Raw genomic sequence first — 25,448 nt, 5'->3', positions numbered from 1 at the left:
TTGTCCTGCTGTGATGCACTAAGGGGTTGCTAGGTAATGGCCTATCATTATGTACTGCTAGCATTACTGCTATCATCCCAGTCATGTCATGCACTCCCACAACTGTTGGGCAAGGTCCATAATATGGGGGCAACAGCTGGACAACACATATGTGCCCTTGTACATTCCAGAAGTCAGTGTGTGGTACACAGTGTTCCTTGCCCTTGTATAGCCTTTTATGGGAGGGGGGTTGTTCACTGCCATTAACCTAGGCTGTGACATCTTTTCAGGGATATAAGTGATAAGCCACATTGAGGTGTATATCTGTACACTTTCATACATTCCTCCATGGGACCAGTGGTGGTCTACAGCTTACAGTGTTACACAAAGTTCAGTCAGTCAGTGTGATAGTGAGATGTTAGGTTAAGCAATGTTATGTAAGACATACAGCGACATTACCACAACTACTACATTTCCCCCTAGAGCTTGACTACAGGCTGTAAATGGAGGCCACTGACCTACATCTGTAATTGTTGATTGTTTCTCATCTTGCATGCTAATGATTTGTTAATGTTGTACTAATTGCAGGCCTCAGCCTGGACAGCATATAGTATGTTATATATCCACAGTGCTTACATCTACTGATGTGTGTGGGCCTTGCATCCATCATTGAATATGTATTTGGAAATCTATGTGCTGTCACAAATGGCATACATTATTGTACACAGATTAAAGGTTGTCTGAGTATGCAAACCTGTGTGGTGTCCTGAGCTTTGATTTGTGAGTGGGTATATGTTGACTATTACATATTCTCATTTGTAGGAATGGTTGCCACACTACACTTTTCACAGGTGCCACTTACAGGGTTTATGTTTCTGGGATATACTCTGCACTCAGTACATATACATATATATATATATATATATATATATATATATATATATATATATATATATATATATATGTATATACATATATATCATTCATCTATAGATATATCTCTGTATATATGTGTATATATATATATATATATATATATATATATATATATATATATATATATATATATATATATATATAAATATATATATATATATATGTCTACGTGAATATACATGTATATGTATATATGTGTGTGCATATCTGCAGCATTGTAATGTGTAGTCCTTCCACAGTCTACTTGTCTGCATGATATGTTACAGATATTGCCCTGACCTTCTACAGTTGTAAACCATTGTAGCTGTGCTGTGGAGGGCCATGAGGTCAAGAACTGCATGTGTTGGATATTGCATTGCACAGCATATCTGTTATGGCTGTGGAGGGGGGGGGCATAGCAGTAATCACCAGGTATCCCTCATTTGAGCCCCCCACCCCCATTAACAGTGCATATAGTCAGTTATTTTGTGGTGGAGGTTACGGTTGTTTTACCTATTTGGAGATGCAATACACATATCTATCTGTGTGCGTGTGTGTGTGTGTATATATATATATATATATATATATATATATATATATATATATATATATATATATATATATCTGTAAATATATGTGAACACATTTATCTATCTACCTAGATACCATTGATGTGATATGATTTATGTGTGAGTCATACATTTATATGTAGCTGTGTATCTCTGTACATTTACAGATCTATAACTGTCCATATGTCCGTGCATGTTTGGCTCACAAGTTTGGCCTGTCCCACATTTATCTGGCCAATTGACATGGATGATGTCAGGAATGAGGTCAGTCAGCAATGACGATACATTAGAGTTTCAGACTTCATGCTGTTCACATTGTGTGTTACAACAATTTACTGTTTAACTAGCAAAGTTTTACATGTATAAGAACAGTATTTCATATTTATCCCAATTTATCCCCCAATTTTTTCACACCGTGTCCAGAATGTTTGCAATAAGAGGTTGAGTGTTTATGATAGTAGTACAATTCTCCTTATGCAGATTGACTGTGCTGCATGATCTGTCAGAGAATACTCTGTCTTGATGTATATCTGACATGGTGTAGTGGTTATCCACTATCACTGTGGTGTGCAGCATCCTGAGCTTGAACCTTGCAGTGGCTGCTAATTTTGTTGCTGGGTGGTGGGATACAGGGTGATTAAGGCACTTTTATGCAGTTGCAATGTCCTTAAACTCGATTACTAGTGTTGACATATGCTTACTACTGCTTATTGCAGCTTAACCTAACTACTGCTTTATGCATTATGATAATGCCACCTCACGTGCATTTACTGCAGTACTCCAGTTTATATGTATATAATGTTATTTTGTGGGTTATGCAACATACATATAACTCATTATGTGCTTTGCCATGGGAAATGGTATGTCTGAGTTTCTTTCCTGCCCCCCCCCCCCTTTCTGGCTTACATCCACGAGGCGGTCCCATTAGAACAGGTCCATCCAACCCCGGCAAGCCTTGGTCCATAATGTCATACCCATCACCCCCCCCCCATTCCTCATGCACAGCAATCATCCTTCCTACAGGTTCCAGCCGAATCTAACCACACCACTATACATTGCCCACTCTCCACTTCTCGGGATCCATCATGTACATTGTCTCAACCCAAGGATTATCAGGCTTCCCAAACTTGTAGTCCACGAACAAACGTGCCCTGCCATCTGTGTATATTGTACAGGAAGGCCAAACATCTTATTCAATTTTTGACCTGTCCCGCGTGAGACATGCCTGTCTTTGTTTCTAGATTAGACTTAGTGGGTACACAGAGGTTCCCCCACTGGTAGTATCCTGCCTGTGGTTTGGGAATCACTGGTTTGCTTACTTTGTGTTTTTGTATGTTTCACCTGTTTGGCTGGGGGGGATATCGGCACGTGTAACACGTATGCTGATTGAGCCCCCTCACCCCCACTGGCGGTGCCTGTGGTCCTATATATCATTCTTATGTTCTGTATCGTATCATAGCTATATGTCTGTGTGTGTGTGTGTGTGTGTGTGTGTGTGTGTGTGTGTGTGTGTGTATATATATATATATATATATATATATATACGCACACACACATATATGTATATATACACACACATACATATATATATGTATGCATATATATATATATATATATATATATATATATATATATATATATATATTGCTGTATATATATATATATATATATATATATATATATATATCTGATAACATATAGATGTATGCATGTCTGCATATGCATATATCTATATGTTATTTTATATATATATGTCTATATATCTACATGTGTAATACAGAGAGGGAGAGGTATATATCTATTTAGGTATAGATATACACACACACACATACATCTACATGTTGAAATACATACTCTGTACTGCTGAATGACTGTGCTGGAAGATTTGTTTGTGAAAAAAAGATGGTTATGTATATCTGACATGGTATAGTGGTAAATCTCTTTGGCTATGGTGTGCAGGCTCCTGGGTTTGAGCCTAGCAGAGGCTGTTTATTTTGTTGCTAGGTAGAGCAAGGGCCGTTGGATATAGAGTGGTTAAGGCACTTTTAAGCAGTTGTAAGCGGATTTGCGTGATGGTATGCACTGCTAACTTCTGGTTACAGTTACTTACACTAAGTGAGCGTCTAAATTGCTTAACCTGTGTAGACATTGCTTGCCCCCACACAAACAGGCTGAAACCCGCATACTGCTGCTTAAAGGTGCTTACTCCCACTTACCCCCACTCTAATTTCTTTAAAAGAAAAGAAAAAAGGGGTGATATGAAAGTGGTGAAAAAGGGGCACAAAGAGGGAAAGACAGTAGGCAGGATAGCTGGGGATGTGCAGGAAGGGTTATTCTACAGCAATTGCTGTGCATATGCAATGAATTTGGAGGTAGATTTGGACACTCCAAACGTGAGAGAGGGGTAAGGACAACAATATGTTGTGATGCCACTTAGACCCCATTACATGTGTCCAGTGGACATGTGTACGAAATGGACATCTATGTATGGGGCGCGATTTTGTTTGGGGATGTTGGAGAAGGAGAGTAGGTATGCTTGGGGAGGATAGGTTGGGTAGGATGACAGACAAGACAGCATACAGGGGCGGTATATGACATGTGGGGGGGGAACACCTTGGACAAGAAGGGGTGTTTGGAAGTCGCAAGCCCATGAGCCCACAAATGGAAACAGTGGGACTGAGGTCCGCACCCATGGGCAGTCACCACTGCACCTTCACGGCCCCAAAGGTGGCTGTGCTGGGGGCTGTGTAGAAGGGGCAGGCTCACCCTCTAATTATGCCACTCGGCCCTCAAGCTGGCGTAGTTGGTCTCGAAACTCCTTATCGAGCTCCGTACGCACCACGACCAGGACCTGACAATGGGTGACAAGTTCCTCTCTGCCCCCACTCCCAGGGTGGAGGTGAGGCCCATCCCCTGCGGTGGTTCTACCTGAAGGTGGTGCAGGGCCAATGGAGGAGGAGGTTCCAGGCTGGGCCCCAGATGTGCTGGTGCCCGGTGCCATGGACAGCTGACTTGGGACAGGTAGGTTCGCTGGGACCAGCCTTCCCATACGAGCTATGTTGTAGCAATTTTAAGGAAGATATGGGTTAGTAATAGTCAACAGCATTCAGGATTAGTTATAACAGCATGCATAGGTATTCCCATTAACCCAAAATACCAAATTTAAAACCATTGCAGAGCAAGCAGAACACATGCATATATGGGACAACAGTGGCCATTACAACAGCATGCAGGTTTCATTGATGGCAACAGGCCACCAATATGGGAGTATTTTAACATGGCACATGCATAGAAACAAATGTGAATATTTATAAACCAATAAGACATATGTCCCAACAAAGAGGATAAAAAGCAAGATATATGCAAATGAAGTAGTACAGCAATAGTGTAGTGGGCAGAGCATTCACCTTGCAAGCAGTCATTCCCAGTTCGAGTCCCACTGCAGTACATTCCATTTTCCCTTCCAAATCAGTTTTTATGATAAATATTTTGTTTTGCATAACTTAATAAATAACATATATTTCTGAACTGCAATACTGTCTTTAATGTACATGATGTACATGTGAGGAGTCAGTCTATACGTACAACTTACTAGCACTCCTGGGATTCAAACTCCTGCTGTGTTTGACAAAAACATTACAGTTAACATAGCATTACACTGTGCTATCAGGGAATTGCTGTGAAGCTTTCTAATGTTTTCTGTCTAAGTCTCCCTCAGTTGTACAATATGACTGACCTCTTGGCACTTCCAACATTGTTATACAGAACTTCATACACATTTTATCTGCATACCACAGTGTGGGTAACACTGCTTAATAAAACAGTACTATTTATAGAATGCAACAGTACAACAACATATGAAAGCAGAGTAAACAGAAGCACTCTAGGGGTAATACCTTTATTCACGGAATATTACACCTTTATTTATAGTGGTACAACACTTTCTAAGGCTCTTATTTTTATTTGTTATAACAGTACATGCAGAATAATTACTAACCTGCCTTGCAACACAGCCTTTGCAACCTAGCATCATGGGTTTGCTGGTTTGCAGCCTGCTCATCTGCAGCTGTCAGAGAAATACAGTGATATTTAGCCATACCTATCCATAGTATACACAAGCTAGGCAATTATTAACTACTTAGTAGAATGAGTACTTACTCAGTACTGGGGCATTAGGCATCTGCTGAGATTCCTGGATCCACTGTTCCAGTACATCCCCCCTCTGTTGCTTCAGGTCAGCATGCGGGTGCCTGACCTGCTCACCAGTCCAGGGAATACTTGTGGCACTGGTGAGGTCACGGGTGAGACTGTCCCAGGCCTCCGTTTTATACTGAGAACCCTTATACTGGCCCTGCAGTAGTCTCTGCTCATGGTGTTTTACCAGGAGCCATACCATGTATCTGGACTCCTGGGTGCCTCAGTGCTGCACTCTAAATCAAGTGCCTTCACCCACTCCAGCCATTCTGCCTGCAGTAGGAAGCTACAACCAGTTATGGGCAGTATTCCTGCCCAGTGGGTTTAAATAGGGCCAATTTCCACACATTTCTGTGATTGGCCGGTTTTGAATAGGCTAAGCTATAAGCACACCTGATTACCTAAGGTTGGCAGTGTATAACGAGGTATACCAATTGAATTGGCTGCCCTACACGTTGCTTACACCAACTAAGCTGAGCTGTGCATTGCTTAGCATTGCTTAATAGTTAATTAGCATTATATTTGCTTTTTGGCATTGATTTATTATTCATTACAGGTTATATATGTGTTTGGTATCCATGTTTCATGTGTACATACACTGTATGGGATCCTGATGACTTCTACACTTTATTCCAATAACACCTCACATCTATGCTTACTGCAGTACTCTAGTTCACATGTTTATGTCATGTAGCTGGTTATACAACATAAGGCTGTATAGAAAGTCCTTTCACATGTTCATCTTGTTTTCCTATGGAGAGGTTTGTTTATTAAAACCTCAATCTTATGTACTGTTGTGTTGGCTTAGTGGTTAAGTACTGTGACTGAAGAGTACTGGGTCCTGGGGTCACAACCTGCAAAGCCTGGTTATTTTTCCTGCCCAGAATGGCAGCTGATGCATACTGAGTGATCAAGGCACTTTTGAGCACTTGTAAGCAGGTTTGCACTGCTTTGCCTGAGGGTAAGCAATGCTAACCTCTGGTTACATATGCTTACAGAGAGTTAGCTTTGATATTGCTTTACCTGTGTGTGCATTGCTTACCCCCGCGCAAACGGCCTTAAACCCACTTACTAGTGCTTAAGAGTGCTTACTATCGCTTACTAGTTCTACATTTTAGACATTAATAGTGTCGTGGTTCTTAAGGAGGTGGGAAATTTGAGGAGATGTATGGCGTTATCATTCATTCCACAGTTTACCTTCCATTTGTATCTGTGATACTGTATGGGTCACGTGATTATCTGTGGGCTTTGCAACATTATGACACTGACTCCTCACATGTACATTAAAGACAGTATCGCAGTTCAGAAATATATGTTATTTATTAGGTTATGCAAAACAAAATATTCATCATAAAAACTGATTTGGAAGGGAAAATGGAATGTACTGCAATGGGACTCGAACTGGGAATGACTGCTTGTAAGGTGAATGCTCTGCCCACTACACTATTGCTGTACTGCTTCATTTGCATATATCTTGCTTTTTATCCTCTTTCTGCTATTTCACCTGTATTAAGTGTAGCTAAGCGATGGGCAAACCCACGCACCTATGTTTACACTTCGTCCGTTTTATTAAAAAAAAAATAAAATGTCCATTTTATTTTTGTTCTTCGGTATTGCTTTTATACATGTGGGGGGATGTCACTGGGGATATACATACATCTATGAACGGTCTCGCTCATTGTTTAGATTCATTCTGCAGTCCTTCATTGCAGGGGCATTTATATTGTGTGAGCTCTGCTCTCAGACACGCCCCCTGCACTTGCCCATGCTCTGTGTAGGATTAGGAGCTCAGGCAGCGTGCCTTCATTAATATGCATGGCATGCTGCCGTCAGGTTTTTAAACAGCCGATTCCATGCATGACTAACTTAGTCATGCATGGAAGGTTAGTGAATCTGGGGGAACGTCTCTCTCCCAAGAAGAGACAACCATGATGCAACATGTATGAGCAACAAATATTCCCATTGTCATGTCATTTATTTTTGTTAAAAGATCTCTTTTAGAATATAAAAGCATTATTTTCTAATGCTAGTACCAAGAGTTGATAATTTGTACGTAATGTATTGTTTGCTCAAAATAAAAGAAAATCACACAGATATGTATATACCTTCTAAACCATAATCATTAGAGACTAATATAAATAATGTCTCTAAAGTTAAAAATATTTACAGACCATCATTTAAAAGTAGCAACCATTCCCTCAAGTATTATAAAAAAAAAATTCATCACTATTTTTATTATAACTTTGTATTGACTTAAAAATACACTACTTTCTAAGAATGATAATCTATACTTTAGAATACATTGTTGATCTAATTGTTGGATTTGTTAAATCTTTGTGCATGTTAGGTAGGGTATAAAAGCATAATAGTCTAAGATGTACCTAATCTGTGGTCATCAATATTGCTTGAGAAGAGAGTTCTAACAAAATCACTATTTATTTTATTTATTTATTTCCAGTTTGATGACCGGGGGAGGTCCACTGTTTTCAGTGGAGGCCCGGGGAGAAAAGTTCCAATAATACATAGTACAAGCTGCATAATATGAAGTACAATACATAGTGGATACAGAAACAAACTAAGCAAATTTTACATACAAAATAGCAAAAACTAAACAAAAGTTAAACAGCAGCTTGGAGAAGGATGTAAAGCATATTTACATGTTTAGTGGTTGAGAACAGTAGTACAAGGTTAAATTAATGCAGAGGTTTAAATAATCTGAGAATGATATAGAAGTAACATTAGCATGGATGAGTACTTTGTGTGTGAATATTAGCATAAGTTAAATTAATACAGAGGTTTAAATCCTCTGAGAGTGATATAGAGGTAGCATTAGCATGAAGGCAGTACATATGGTTAATCAGTAGTGTGTAAGGAAGAACAAACTTCGTGTGTTATAAAGTATTTATGTATTAAGCAGGTTAGGTAGGTGGAATGCAATTGCATTTCCATTTTTGGGAGAGGTAAGAATGCAGCTGGGTTTTGAAGTGTTCAGAATTCTCAGAAATTCTTAGAGATGGAGGGAGAGAGTTCCATTTTTTGGCGACGGAAAAGGATAGATGTGTGGATTACTAGGCTAATGACTCAGGGGACCTTTCAACATCCAGGCTAGTTTTGCTGAAAGAATAATGCTGTCCTCTTTCTATATAGGACATTGAGAGACAGGCATTTATAAGCTACCTCTGTCCATGAAAGACATGGGTGCCAGGCCAGGCGTAAATTTCCTATGCCCCATCCGTTGGTCAAGGTTGTGCTTTAACTGGGTAATAGACAAACTCAGTTTCACATGGATGGGAAGCCTGTTCCATAGGAGGGACAGTCGCTGGACACACATCTGTCTCTCCAGCATGTTCTGTTTAAATCACAGACAAAAATCAGGTTCCTAGACCTTGCGTTTCTGGTACTCTTTTACTTACAGATATGTAGGAGATTCATAACTGTGGGATGTGCAGATGCCTTGCAAGCCAGGCATAGATCACCCATCAGCAATCTTATTTTATGTATAGAGGACTGAGTAGAGGGAAAGGGCTATAAGGTGCTGGACATAAGGAGGGTTTGTTATGCTTGGTATTCTTTTTGTAAGGAACCTCTGAGGTCACTGTACATGCCTGGTCAGGTACATACTAATGCTGAGAGTTCTCTTACAAATACTGTGTACAGCTTTTGTCTATGTGTACAACTATTGTATATTCAGTGCAAGTATAAATACAGTATCTCTTTATGCAGAGCTATTAGGAATTTCAGCTGTTTTGGTTCCCAGTCATTTGTACTCTTTGGTTCATAGGTGTGTACTAGGTTAATGGCCCTGGAGCCTTTACAAGCCTAGCCCATAGAGGTGCCCTAGCATCGTGCCACCTGACATTAGTTTCCAGTGCCTCTATCAAGTAGAACCACTGGAGTGATCACCGGGGTGAATTTATAAAATGCTGATGTGGGTTTGTTTTGTATAGAGTGAAGGATGGAGGCTTGGAACATTTTACCCACTTTATGAGGACATGAAGGTAACATATTTAGACTGAATGCAGAATATGATGTTCACTGCAGAAAATGGTAGTAAAGGCCTTATTTTATGCTAGTCATAAAATTAGACGAGGAATTGCAAGTTTTCCCACAGATATATACTGCCATATACTTTTATATATGTTATTATCTGTTAATGTCTTCCCATATCAGTTAATTTATACTTTACCATTTTACCCTTCTGTTTCATTTACATCCCTGTCTCAAAAGTAGTCCATAAATACACATTTTCAGATTTCCTTCTAACTTGATTCTTCATTCAAGTTCTCTAACCATTGATTACATATCCCTTCAGGATTTAAGTCCATTTTAATAATCATTCTAGCTGTCAAAATGTGCTCTTGTTGTAACAATAACTTCAACTCCCTTAAATGAAAAGTAATACTTTCCTTTTCTTTTCACTTTTACTCTCTGATATTTATACCTGACAACTTTTTTCAAAATTTTGATTAATAATTGATATCCCATATTTAGAACACAGATTGGTCTTAATTTTTCATGTCTTTCTACAGCCACATTTCCTTATTTTGAGCTAATATCCTTTTCATATCTTTTAATCTCTTACTATTCATCTTTTAAAAATAAATTATGGTTATAGACTTCTTTTACTTCAGAAAATGTTTAATAAGTCACATTATCATATTTCATTAATATGTCAAGTTAACACAACTAATATTTTCAAAGTGTCGCTGATTATGTTGAAATGTTGGAATCGTGGATAACAGGAACAGTGCTCATAAATATATCCAAACATTCTGAGCGTATATTCTGATTCAATCTTTCTTTCTACTGAAAAATGTCTGGATGGTATGAGAGTCTTAGATTTTATTGCTGATTGTTGGCATTGCTCAACCAGATATTTAGGACAGTATCTCTGCCTTTTTTTACTTCTGCGTGTTATTGTAACCAGAGAGATGGTTAGGTGAGGTTATATGAATTACTACTTTTTGGACTAATTCTCACTCGGGTCAACCTGATAAGTATGACATTTCTTTTTCTGATTAGACTCAGTAGTTGTCTAAATGAGACAAAGGTTAGTATTTGCTTTCTGCTACCAGTATGGCGCTATGATATATTTTGGGCAATAATCCATGGCTTTGTCAGTCATGTGTGGAATTTAGGTGGGAGGAAAGGCTCAGTAGTATATAAGTGTTGTACTATTTTTACTGAAGTAATCAGGTTTTCTCCTAACAGATGATAATGAATCAGTGTTACATAACAGCTGCACCAAGGTAATATAATGAATGCCTGCTCAACAAGTTATGTGCAGCACTTATCACCTGTCTGAGCATGCATAACTTTACACGAATGAAATGCAGGTCATTATCACATTAACAATAAATGCAGTTACAATATAGCACTGACTCATTATCACTTTTCAGGTAAAACTCTCTGCAGCTGTCACTGTTATTCAGATAAGTCGAAGTCATTATCACATCGATGAATGCAGAAGCCAGACTTGTTTTTTTTTTTTTTCTATGTGCAGTCATTTTAAGCCACCATCCCCCACCATGTTCTTTCTGTCATTTTTACAATTTGATACACAGTAAGTCCCCACTGTGGTTACATCAAACTTACAAGTTACATCACTGTCTCTCACTCAAACACCTTAACTGGCTAGAACTACCTCACCAGCTTCTTCTCCCTCAACTCCAGATCATCCACTCCATCCTTTATCAGCCTTCTTACTGTCCTAACCTATCATCTCCCACTATTCGCCTCCTAGATCCTTCCAGAGCTCTAACCTAGATCAGGTACAAATCCACAAACCTGAAACTAAGAAAGGATGTATTCTCTATAGCTATAATCCTTCCAAGGCCTGGAACAAACTCCCACTAAAGATCAGGTAACTAAGCCAATAGACCTGCCTCTGTGCTCACCTCCCTTAAACAGCTTATCAACCCTAACTGCAGACCTCTATCTGCTCCCAACTTATATAACTTTCTTTAACTTGCTAGGCCTTGTCTCACATTAACTTCTCTATCCTAAGCACATTACATACATTCTTATCTGCATAATGTAAGATCTTATGTCTGGGGACAAAACTATTGTTAGTCCTTCTGAATGATGTAGGATTCTAAATCTGACATACATAATTAGTTTACTGTAGTAAATCCTTGTTTTTCATGTGTATGTTGCTTTGAATATTTTCTGTAAACCAGTTGTTGATTATTTACTTATTTTTGTAAATGCTAATCAGTAGTACATGTGGAGCTTTTCTTCCCGGGCCTCCACTGAAAAAAGGCTACTTAGCTCAGTCAGACAAACCTGGTCAACAAAAGGAAAATAAATAATAATAAATAAATATGCTTCATATTCTTGTGTACTACTGCAATTAAACATTGCATCAGGTAGTAATTTCCTGTATTACGTAGTCACTATGCAATTTTCTGGTGTGTTGCTTTTCAAGTGCCTCTGTACAGGTATATTACATCAGAATGTTCTATACTGTTGTGTTTTTTAGGTGTTATTTCAAGTGGAAAGCAACACATCCCCCAAAGAAGATGCCATCTGTTGAGGCAAAAGCAAGCAGCATTTACCTGTTGGGTGAGGAAACAGACTCTGATGGTTGTAGCAGTGGTTCAGACATGGGTATGTTCCTTGAGCCATCATGTAATACCAGCTAGAGTGAGGATGAAGATTATGACACAGACGATGAGATTCCACTCGAACATCTGCGTGAGAAGGCCATTGCCTGTGATATGAATAATGCCCCTGTGCCAGCCATTCATGACAGACCACTATGACTTGCCACAGCAGAATTGACCAATAATGATAAAACTGACCATGATAGTGAGGATGAGGTACCACTTGCACTCTTAAAGAAGGGGGCCACACACAGTGGTCACCCAGTGCAGTCTGATTTTGACACAGATGATGAATTGCCTTTATGTGTGTTCAAGAAAGTGTGTGGTATCACTGACAGACCTAAGATGTCCTCCACAGTGCATGGCACTGTAAGTACTTACAAGGATGTGGCTGTTCCTTCAATTGTGCATGAGGTTCAAAGTAGTCCAGAGTATGTGGATTTGGATGGAGAAAATCCATTAGCTCTGAGTCAAAGTAGCTCCTTTTCAAACAAGGATATGGTTGTGCCTCAGAAGGGAATGTCTGTTAGTACTTCATTAACAAGTACTTCACTAACAAGTGCATGTAGAACAGTTGCTGCTGACACTGAAGAGAAAGCATCATCACTGAACCCTGCCGGATGTTCCATTTCCAGCTGTTCCAGGTGACCCAGTAAGGTACGCCGAGCATGCCCAGCACATAAAATCCCAGCCTCACAGCAGTACACATTGATGACTTTGTGGGGCCAGTAGGCCTTGTAAACAACTTAGGCACAGAGATGGACTTCATGAATTTGATGTTCCCAGAGGAGCTGTACACCCTTATTGCCAATGAACCCAATCACTATACTGCACAGAGGCAGGCCGCAGCAGGCAAGGTTGATACACGCTGAGATATACACACATTTCTAGGTGTCAGAATATACATGACTATTGTACATGTTCCTAAATACAGGCAGCACTGGGAAAACACCCCATGTATATAGTCACTTTCCAGTAGCTGAGTACATGACCTGGGAGAGTACCAAAAAAATGTAGACAGGAGCAGGATATGGCACAGTATCAAAAAACAAGTGCAACTGAAAACAAATAACCGAGAAAGGTTTGAGAAAATTCAGCAGCATTTCCACTGCAATGACAACCACCTGAGCTACCACAGGGCCTTGTGGGTCATGACAAGCTGCATGTATGGCCAGTACTGGATGCCGTATTTGGTGCATGCAGGATACAGTACAATGTGCATCGTGAGGTGGCTGTAGATGAAGCCATGGTCAGCTTCTGGGGACATTTGACAAATAGTTTATGCCTGGTAAGCCAAAGTGGTATGGCATTAAGGTGTAAGTGTTGGCAGACTCTACCAATGGGTATGTACATGAATTCAAGGTATACACTGGAAAAGCAGAGCAGAATACAAAGGTCGGACTGGCACACCAAGTTGTGGTTGACTTAACTAGGGGACTGATTGGCAAGAAGCATCACATTTACTTTGATAACTTCTTTACATCTGTCCTGCTGGCACAGCAGTTGCTGCAAGATGATCTATACTGCTGTTGAACCATGAGCACCAATAGGTCAGGCTGGCCTCTAACATTCAACAGACAGGCCATTGGAAAATAACCTTGAGGGTACTATGAGCAGTTGCAGAGTGGACCACTGCAGGTTACTGAATGGAAGGATAGAAACCCAGTATTTCTCCTATCAACTAACAGTAACCCAACCTTGTCAGTCTCCAGCACACACAGGAGAAAGCGTGATGGGACAAAAGCATTGGTGCCATGTCCACCAGTTGTAAACATGTGTAACACTTACATGAATGGGATGAACCGAGCAGATCAGCTCAGGACACAGTATCCCACTGTCAGAAAGGCCTGCAAATGTTCTGGTTTCTGTGGGATGTGACCATAGTCAGTGTTTTCATTATATTTCGTGAAAGTAACAGCCATCACCAACTGTCACACTCTGGATGTCCTATTCCTGCAACACGGTTACAGTTTTGAAGGAACCTAGGCTTGCATCTCCTTGCCAGTTGCAAGAAGAGGAAAAGATGCACCAAGATTACTGTCCCAGAGCCCATGAGCTGATTTGAGCATGGCTCACACTTTTTGGAGAAATGGCATAAATCAAGATGCAGCAACTGTGCCAGCAAGGATAAATGAGCTGAACTATCATGGGGATGCCTGACTTGCAAGATCAACCTGTGTGTTGAATGCTTCAGGGAGTACCATGGCCATAAAGTGCATTGATAACAACAGAAAAGGCACATACTGTGATATACAAGAGAAATCAAGGTGTGTATTCCTTTGGCACTGGGGAACTTGGAGACTCTTCAGTTCAGCTCTGAATGCTGTGCAAATCAGTGGGTGTCACACCTAGACACCATGACTCTTAGGATCATCCTGGACGACAGTGGGGAACTTGGAGACTCTTCAGCCCAGTCCCATTGGGCTGCTTTCTGGGATTTGCATGGTTTCAAGGATGCCACTCTGATGCCTTCAGTCCCTCCATGAAAGGCCACCTGCAAAAAAAAAAAAGAATTTTTGGCAGGTCTTTTTTCTTTTGTGATGTGCCCTTTCACTCTTCCTTCACTCTGGTACAGTAAATGTATGTAGGTCAGGGCAGCAAATTTTACATTACTTCCATCCTTGATCCCTTATGTCCATTGCTGAATGGACACATGTAAAGCAAAAAGGCAGAGGTAAGACAGACTGCTGACACTGAAGGAGGTCATGAGACAGTAGTGGTATCAGTAGTCTAGGTGGGTAGCCAGCACAGGTGTCAGACACATCAGATGCCCTTGAGTACCACTGAAGTCCCATGCCTGTCCTGGGTTCATTAGTGGAGTGGCAGTCCTTACTCTGCTTTTTCTCTTTACATGTGCCATGTCTGTAGCCCTTTATCAGTACCCATTCAGCAGTATGTTGGCTGCACAAATGATGTGTATTTTTACAGTGATAAGTGTTTACTACTAATCTGATGGTGTGTGTGACTTGCTGGTTTTCAGGTTGTTAGGTATGTACCTCCGCATCATCGATGCAAATAATGAACCAAAAGAATAATGCCTATGTGGATAGCAGTGAAGATTCCAACAGGCAAACAAGGTAATGCACATTATATACCTATACATGTCATAGTAATGCAATAAATCCCTCAAACCTCATCAGTAACTGACTTGCATTTCTTCCCTGTGCAGGTACTTCTACCTTGGGACACTGACATGGCTTCAAAAGCAGGGGAACAAAAAGTGAGAGTGTGGGTGTGTGGCCATCCCTACGTTCACTGGCCATCCAGACATGCCTCCGGAAATAACGACTACTACAACTTGAGCTTCCCCACATCTAGGGTGAAGGTACACTGGATTGCAAGAAGGTGTGCATTGAGTTGGACTCCTGCGGTTGGAAGAGAAGTGTTCCATCTACCCTGAACCTGATATTCTTGTCTTGCACATTGGAGGGAACAATGTCATCACTCATCCACTTGGACAGCTGAGGTTTGAAATCAAGGAGATTTTTGAACATATGCAGTCATGGTGACCACATTGTCATTTTGTGTGGTCTGACATAATTCCTCATCAGAACTGGAGATATGCAGACAGCCAATGGGCAGAGCACAAGGCCAAACAGTTGCAGAATGGGTTCATGCATGAATTGCTGCTCAGGGTCGGTGGATCAGTAATCAGCCATAACAGCATCACTGCAGAAGATGATCACCTTTTCAGAAATGGAGTTCACCTAAATGAAGTTGGCATTGAACAGTTCTTCAGTGATTTGCACAATGGCATGATGGCAGCAATGCATGACATACTGGCAACCTGCACCTAGTGGCAAAAGATGGAAAGCAGCCATGACCAAGTAGGAGCAATATGGTAAGTGAAGGTCTATTACATTTCATAAACACCTTTTTCATGGCTTAGAACACAGTAAAATAATTGTAATTGTACCTCTGCTAGAGAACATGTCAACATGCTAAGTAATACCTCATTTGTAGACCATGTTAGTCCTCACAATGTGGTAAAAGAACTGTGCCCATGGGCTGTACACATGTACAAATATCACAGATTGTTCATATTTTGGTAAATATCTTTGCTAGGGAAGTTGTCAACGTGCTAAGTAATACCTCATTCTGAAGACAGTTCCAGTATGTATAACATGGTAAAAGAGCTGTGTCTGTATGTTGTACACATGTCCACATATCAGTTTGTTTATGACTTTGGAAATTATGATTTTTTTTAAATATTTTGGTAAATAACTTTGCTAGGGTGCATGTAATTGCGCTAAGTAATACCTCATTTGAAAGCCAGTATTAATTGTTACAACGTGGTAAAATAAATGTGTCAGTATGCTGTACACATGTATAGATATCAAAGTTTGTTTAGGACTTAGGTTATGGAAATTAGAATTTTTTTCATATTTTGGTAAATAACTTTGCTAGGGAGCATATAATTGTGCCAAGTGATACCTCATTTTGAAGACTGTGTTAGTCCTTAAAGCATGATAAAAGAACTGTGTCTGTACGCTGTACACATTTACAGATATCACAGTTTGTTTAGGGCTAAGGTTATGAAAGGTATTCATTTTTTTCATATTTTGGTAAATAACTTTGCAAGGGAGCATATCAATGTGCTAAGTAATACCTCATTTTGAAGAGAATGTTAGTCCTAAAAGAACTGTGCCTGTGGGCTGTACACATGCACAGATATCCCAGTTTGTTTAGAACTTACGTTATGGAAATTGATTTATTTTCATATATTAGTAAATAACTTTGCTAGGGTGCATGTAATTGTGCCAAGTGATGGTATGCTGTACACATGTACAGATATCACAGTTAGTTTAGGACTTAGGTTGTGGAAATTATATGATTTTTTCATATTGTGGTAAATAACTTTGCTAGGGAGCATATAATTATGCTAAGTACTACCTCATTTTGAAGCCAGTATTAATAGTTACAACATGGTAAAAGATCTGTGTCTGTATGTTGTACACATGTACAGATGTCAACATTTGTTTAGGACTTAGGTTATGGAAATTATGATTATTTTCATATTTTGGTAAACTTTGCAAGGGGGCATGTCAGTGTCCCAAGTAATACTTCATTTTGAAGACATTATTTCTCCTTACAACTTAGTAAAATAACTGTCTCTATGCTGTACAAGTGTACAGATATTACAGTTTTAGTGTTGTATGATTATGAAAATTATATATTTGCAATATTTCTCATTATTATATTTGCAAGGGAGCATGGTGATGACACAAAGTATGCATCATTTTGAAGCTGACATTGATACGCACAACTTGTACACTGATATGTAGTCTCTGTCTGTTACAGGTGTTGAGATGGTATGCTTTATTTATCAATTATGATAAATATAATCATATTTCTGTGAATATCGCTGTAAAGGAGCATCAGACAGTAATGGTTAAGGTATCATTTTAAAGCTGGCATTCACACAAACAAATTAATTACAAATTGTATGGGACTACACTGTACATTCACCAAGATATTGTGATTTGTTGTACCACAAAGGTAAAACAAAATAGGCTCAATATCAGCATTCCTTGGCAAATATTGAATAATGACTTGCATACGTACTATCAACATTTACACTGTTGGAAAGGTCAGTGTCTGCCTAACAACTTTTGCATTTACATTTTTAGTCTAACTCTTATGGTTAGAGTTATGAATATTTGTTTTGTGTATGGTATTACAAATGGATTATTTGAAAATGAGCTCAGGCTGCACTGTTGTTCCTATGCTGGAAGTAAGCAGGCAGCATTTTCTGAGCTGCTCTGGCGTGAATGAGTTAATGAAACATCTACTCCAAAACAACCTGCTCACTCAAACTCAGCACAGTTTCAGGCCAGATCATAGCACATCCACTGCATTACTGGCCTTCATCAACACTGTTAACAAGGCCAGCGACCAAGGTTACCTAGTAGTTACAGTATTACTGGACCTCTCAAAAGCCTTACTGACCTTCATCAACACTGTTAACAAGGCCAGGGACCAAGGTTACCTAGTATCCATAGTATTACTGGACCTCTCAAAAGCCTTGCTGGTCTTCATCAACACTGTTAACAAGGCCAGGGACCAAGGCTACCTAGTATCCACAGTATTACTGGACCTCTCAAAAAGCCTTCAACACCATTTCACACTCTTTATTGCTTAACACACTATCCAATCTAGGCTGCTCCTCCAACACACTTCAGTGGTTCTGCAGCTACCTACATGATTGGAAGCAAGCAGTAAAATGGTGTAACCAGTTCTCCCCCTTCCTACAAAACCCTACAGGAGTCCTCCAAGGCTCTGTTTTAGGACCCTGACTATTTAACATATTTACCAATAATCTATACACCTCCTCTTACCAGGAACATTAATACAGTATGTAGATGATTCAGCCTTAATCTGCACCTTCCATATTTTCCTTGAACTCCTAATCAAAATTCAACAATCATTCACAGCAATTGAATCCTGGCTCACAGAGGCCCAACTCTTTCTAAATACAAACCAAAAAAAACAAACTTATATTCTTTCACCCCAAGAATACCACCCTCAACCCAGGCCAGTTTAATATTATTGCAGCTGACAAATGTCATAGACGTCATACAAGAAATGAAACTGCTAGGTGTTATTATTGATAGCAAACTTAACTTTGACCTTTGTATCCGGCAAAACATCAGGAAGACACATAAAAACTAGGACTCCTTTACATAAACAGACAATTCCTTACCACTCCAACCAAGATGACCCTAGCTAAAACGTTGATGCTCCCCTCCTTATTCTATAAAAAACAAAAAAAAACAAAACAAAGAAAAAAGGCTCTTGTTGCTCATTTCCCACGTTTTCTAAGCTAGTATAGTCCAGTTCCCAGGCATTTCTGGTTTCAGGACATTATTTCTTGTAACCAGAACTATTCCAGACCTTGCTGTGTTAAGAGGGAAGTTCTTCTGCTTGCCAGTGAGAGTGGGAAGCATTGCACTGCCAATCTAGTACTAGGGGAGTAGTTTCAGCCCTGAAATTGTAGCTTAAAGGCGAAATTGGGCTGATTTCTATCCCTTTCATCTTCCTGGCATAAAAACACGTGTTTGCATGATTTTGCGCTAGTTTTAGATCAGCAGATCCTGTTTGGGCATCCTGCTGACTAATACAGCACCAGAAAAAAGAAAGAGACACTTTTTGGTTGACTGCAAGTACTATATAGCTTAAATTGCTTGTTTCTGCCACCTATTGATCATTTATGTTGTTTCTGCACTTTTAAAAAGCATCTAAATGTAATAACTACTATATTTTGTTGCATCTCTGCCATTTAAATCATTTTTATTACTGTGCACTTGTCGTTTTACAAATTTAAAAAGTTGTTAACTGCATTTGCTGTTTTTCGATTGTATTTACTGAATTAGGCAACACACTCAAGTGTGCTTGCCTTTTCAGAGTATATCCACTGTTTTACTGCATTTCTTTGCATGTTTTCTCAAAAAAACAAAACAAAAAAAAGGCTCTTGTTGCTCGTTTCTTGCCTTTTCTGAACAAGTATAGTCCAGTTCCCAAGCATTGCTGGCTTCAGGACTTTATTTCTTGTGACCAGAGCTATTCCAGACCTTGCTGTGTTAAGAGAGACATTCTTCTGCTTGCCAGTGAGAGTGAGAAACATTGTAATGTCAATATAGAACTAGAGGAGTGGTTTCAGCTCTGAAATTGTAGCTTTCAAATTGTGCTGATTTCTATCCCTTTCATCTTTCTGGCATAAAACGATGAGTGTTTGAAGATTTTGCGCATCGTGCAAGGCCGCAGGGCTAGGGTTAAACTACTCCTGGTGCCAGAAAGTCTGCTCTTCCAGTTTTCCCTTGAACTGGCTGGTTTTTCAGTAGTAGGTCTAAAATCTGAATCCCTGTGACTAGCACTTGCTCTAGAACTGCTAGAAAGCACTAAGAAGCTATGAACTGATATAAGCACTAAAATTCTCCTTGTTAATAAGGAGAAATTAATCATAGGCACTAAACAACCAAAATTGCAAAGTACCTTGCCAAGGTAAGGGAAAACAGCTCTTGTACTTTACAAAAAAGCACCTAACCAGGCATGTCCAAGGGTCAGCTTACGGTGATTTCTCCTGTTCACCTGGTGAATCTTGGAATACTGGGCAATGCAGCAATTGCCTCATGTACATGGACAACCCTCTCCTCCTATCACCAAACACTACAACCTGCGAGAGATGCAATTATATAGCCAAACTGGAAACAAAGCTCTCTCCAGCCAAGACTGTGTTAGACAGTCAAGAGGAGAAGGTAAACATCTGCACTACACCTCAAGCAACACATAGCCCTACAAAACCCACATTATCAACACCCACACATAGCAACACGAAACCCACATATGCAGAACCTCCGAAGCTGAAATGCAAACACCAATCACAACCAAAGTTACACATACCTCACAACACAAGTATGCCACCCAAAAACAGCCCCTAAGGCAAGATAATGTACCAAACACTTTAGTCATAGGTGACTCTATAGTCAGGCACACTGATGTCCCACTTACCAGGCTAAACAAGGAGAAAATTACATTCATCTGCCTGTTGAGTGGCATGATCCGCCACATAGCACATGCACTCAAGTCACTCCACAACAAGTACAAATATGACTCTGTTATTGTCCATGTTTGAGTGAATGACTTGAGACATACCTCCCTGGGCAACATGAAAAGAGACATGGAAGAGCTCTCGGACCATGTGGCCCAGGCAGGTATAACCCTAGCCCTGAGTAGCATCCCGTCTTCGCCCAGAATGATACCACAATATAAGGACAAAATGATTGACTTCAACAATTGGCTAAGCTTCTGGTGTCATTCAAAGGGGATCCAGTATATGTCTGTCTGGGACGACATGATCGACAAACCACGATGCTTTGTCAGAGATGATCTGCACCTGTCGCCCCTGGGATTCAGGTTACTGTCTAAGGCTCTTGCCACCCCTGTAGTGCCTTTTTTAGGCAAGGTTCAAATGACAAAACCTCCAATGTGACAAGACACAGACATGCAAAATCTGAAGGTAATGCTATTCAATGCTAGAAGTCTAAACCTCAAAATACACTCTCTCGAGGCACTCCTAAAAATGGAGAACATCGATATCTGTGCAGTAACTGAGACCGGGTTCAAGGCTCCAGAGAGCACCCCGGCAATACGAAGGTACAAATCTTACCACACTTTTCGGCCATCAAACCAAGACCGAAACACGAAAGGTGGAGGAGTGTCCATATTCACCTAGGATATTCACACCTCCAGACTAGTTGCCCGACATAATGCATCTGAAATTCTCCAGGTGTAACTGACACTAGGTAAGACTGCAATCCAAATTGTAGCTTTCTACAGATCCCCACCATGCTCCAAGATTCTCACCATACCTTTCTAAACATATTGGAAAATATTAAGATACAACTAAACACCCAGAATGATTAGAAAACTACCCTGCCATTAACTGGGAAAACTACTTGGGTACCAACATCTTTGCCCAGCGGTTCTTGGAATTCATTAATTCCAACGCCCTATACCATCTAATTCATAGCCCCACCAGGGGCTCAAATATCCTAGACTTGGTCATTACCAACATAGAAATCGATGATCCACACCAGTCGTCACCCCCTCATTGGTCAGGTCTGACCATAAGCTAATCACCCTTGACATCCACGTCCCACCCCACCCCCCAGTAAGGAAACCACCGTAAAAAAACTTCTCCAAAGCCAACTTCATGCTACTCAAGTCAGAAGTGACAAACTTCATGGCACCCATGCAGATGGGAACTGAATGTTCGATGGTTGAATCCTACACTAAAGCACTGTGTGAGAACATACATTTGTGCATGAATTGTGCCATCCCAAACAGAACCAAGACACTGTCCTCCAAAAAAGGAAGCCAATCTGGTGGTCCCCAGCAATAAACAAAATATACAACAGAAGGAAGAAACTGTTGCAGAAAAGAGGAAAATTCCAGGATGTAAAAAAACTCCATTACCAGCCTTAGTAAAAAGCTGAGGTCCCTCATAAAATCCTCCAAAGCTAGTTACAAAAATAAAATTGCCAAAGATTCTAAAGACAACCACAAGGCATTCTATACATATGTCAGAAATCTAAGTGGCAACGCTCAGATCTGCTCTGAGCTACAACAGAATGGCATTAAATATACTGATCCCAAGGATATCGCCAATATCCTGGCAGATCGATTCAGTGCCATCTTCACCCCCCCCCTTCACCCTCTAAAGGGTCCATCCTAATACCAGAAGATTGCCAAATTCTGGTAATCACGACCATACAGGTAAAAACCACACTCTCCAAAGCTAAGGATACAGCATCCATGGAACCAGATGACATCCCGGGCTGTGTACTACATGAACTACAAAATTAACTGACATCTCACCTAAGCATCATGTTCAACCACAGCCTCATCTCAGGCTTCATGCCCACTGAATGGCACACAGCAACAGTCATCCCACTTCACAAGGGGGGATCCATCTTGGATCCCAGGAACTACCACCCCATCAGTCTGATGAGCCTGGTCTCCAAGGTCATGAAACGCATTATCATGGAACTTATAAACAAGGACATTGGCAACCTTCAAACGTTGGACCCCACCCAGTCTGGGTTTGTGAAGGGCCGATCTTGTCTCCTCAACCTGATTGACTTCTTCGAATCAGTATCCAGAGCCATGGACGAGGGTAAGGTGGTCCAGACAGCCCATCTGGATCCTGCCAAGGCCTTCAACAACATCCCCCACTCTGGAATCATAGATAAACCTACCAAGCTGGGCATAAATCCCCATATCACTCGATGGGTTGCCAATTGGCTTACTGACAGAACCCACAGTGTAAAAATAGCCGATTCCAAATCCAGCTTCAGACAAGTGACAAGTGGAGTATCTCAGGGTGCAGTCCTGTGACCACTCTTGTTTGGCATCTACTTCTCTGAAGTACAGGCCAACACTAAGGGACTCTGGCTAACAATGTTTGCTGATGACTTCAAACTGGGAACCATTACTGATTCCCCAAATTATGTGGATATCCTACAAAAGGGCCTTACAGAAGCAGATGCTTGGTGCCAGAGTCATGGACTCAAGCTTAATGTAAAAAAATATATAGTTATCCCCTTTGGGAAAAACCACGTACCTATGAATTACCACATAGGCAGCAATACACTAAACACCGAAAGTGTGATGAGAGACTTGGGAACACAGGTGGACAGTGATCTCACCTTCGATAACCACATCGTCACAACAGTGAGGAAATCGTTCTATGTGGCACACCTCATCACTAATGGCTTTTCATCCAGAAAAAATTAGGTCATTGTCCCACTGTACTCATCTCTCATTAGACCCATTGTAGAGTACAACACCCCATTTGGTATGTACCTCACAAGACACCTGCAACAGTTGGAAAGGCCAGAGAAATATATCACTAAAAGAACTGCAAGCCTAAAGCAGATGCCCTATGCTGACTGTCTAAACAAACTCCAGATGTACTCTGTCGCATATCGCCTACTCGGAGGCAATCTCTGCTTAACTTACAAGGCCATGTCAAACCCTGAGCTGTTGGACATGCTCCACTTAAAGAAATCCCAATCCCTCAGAGCCACGCACTCCAGGGATCTAAACCTCATCATCACAATGAACAAGACAGGCTGGAAGGACAGGTTCCTGACCCAGAGACTCTCCATACTCTGGAATACACTGCCCATACATGTCAAGCAGAGCGCCTCTTTGGCCCTCTTCAAAAGGAACCTTGACAGTTGGATGGGAGTTAAGAAATTCAACCCGGGAATCACGTCAGTCGCCCTACTAGACAGGGGTCCAGGTAAGTAAATGTGGGTAGAAACAACCAGGGAATTGTTATGGCTAGGCTTGTATAGGCCCTAGGGCTGATAGCCTAGTACCAACCTATGAACCTATGGTTCCTGTATACTAACCAATCTACAAAACTTCACCAAGACTAAATTAGAATAAATTACAACAGTGCTACATTAAAGTTGCAAAGTTTGCAACTAACTCTCAACTACTGTACACATCACTGTATACCACTAAAAGAACTAAACTGGCTGGAATTATCATACCAGCCTTCATATACACATTAACTGCAACACACAACCTGTACTATAGCCCCACTGCCTGTCTTGCCATTATAAACCTAATCCAACACTACAAACCAAACAGAACTCTTAGATCCAAAGGTAAAAATCTTCCTAGAGCTCTACAAACCTTCTAGAAACCCCGGAAAATCTCTATACTCATACTCTGTTGCTAAAGTATGGAACACCCTCCCACCTAACATTAGGCTAATGCCTAGCCTTCCTCTCTTCAAAGCCTCTGTAAAAGAACACCAAAACAAATCATGGCTATACACATGTCTGTCTCCAGGCTAAGACAGTTTCTCCCATCCTGACGCCTCCACTGACTACACTAACTTTTTTCATCACTAACTAAATTACCAACAATCATAGTAAAGAACCAGAAACTGTTCACCTTTCTAGTCCTATCATCCTACTTATTAACCAAACTATCAATCTAAGCAGCATATGCTTTTCTTTCCCAATTCTAACTTGTATCATGATATTTGTGTATAGTCTTATCAAAGATGTAGTGGCACTGTATTATTGTAAAGTCCTGTCAAACATATTGTTTTACATATAGTTTTATCTAAAATGTAATTCAATATTATATTGTACAGTCCTTTCAAAAAATGTTCTTGTGTGTTCTTTGTTTATTTATCTAAGCATGTGTAAACTATGAAGCTTTTCTCCCCTGGCCTCCCATGAAAATTTGTTCAAGTGACCCAGACGGACTATCCAGGTTAACAAATGTCAAATGAATAAATAAATAAATAAATGAATACATAAATATTGCTGTTTCAGGTCATTTACACTCACATGAACTATGACAGAATCATATTGATACCTGGGGTGCAGTGGATACTTATATGCCTTTCCACTGATATACAGGGTTCTTCTAAAAATCAAGAAGATCTGTCCAAAAATTGTGTGGGTGACTCTGTCTTGGCCAAGGCAACAGTAATTAACCCTGCCTTTAAATTTGTCCAAGGGTAATTGCCACAATTCCCCACTGACTGGATTTACTCACACCAGACAGGGAGAGTTTGATGCACCCCAATATAAACACTCTTCAATTAACTGCCTGGATTATAAATTTCGATACATTTTAGGAACATCTTTTCTGAGGA

Source organism: Protopterus annectens, chromosome 16.part0, assembly GCF_019279795.1.
Source record: "Protopterus annectens isolate FY-2018-M chromosome 16.part0, PAN1.0, whole genome shotgun sequence".
Taxonomy (NCBI): Eukaryota; Metazoa; Chordata; order Ceratodontiformes; family Protopteridae; genus Protopterus; species Protopterus annectens.
This window is presented reverse-complemented; position numbering follows the sequence as displayed.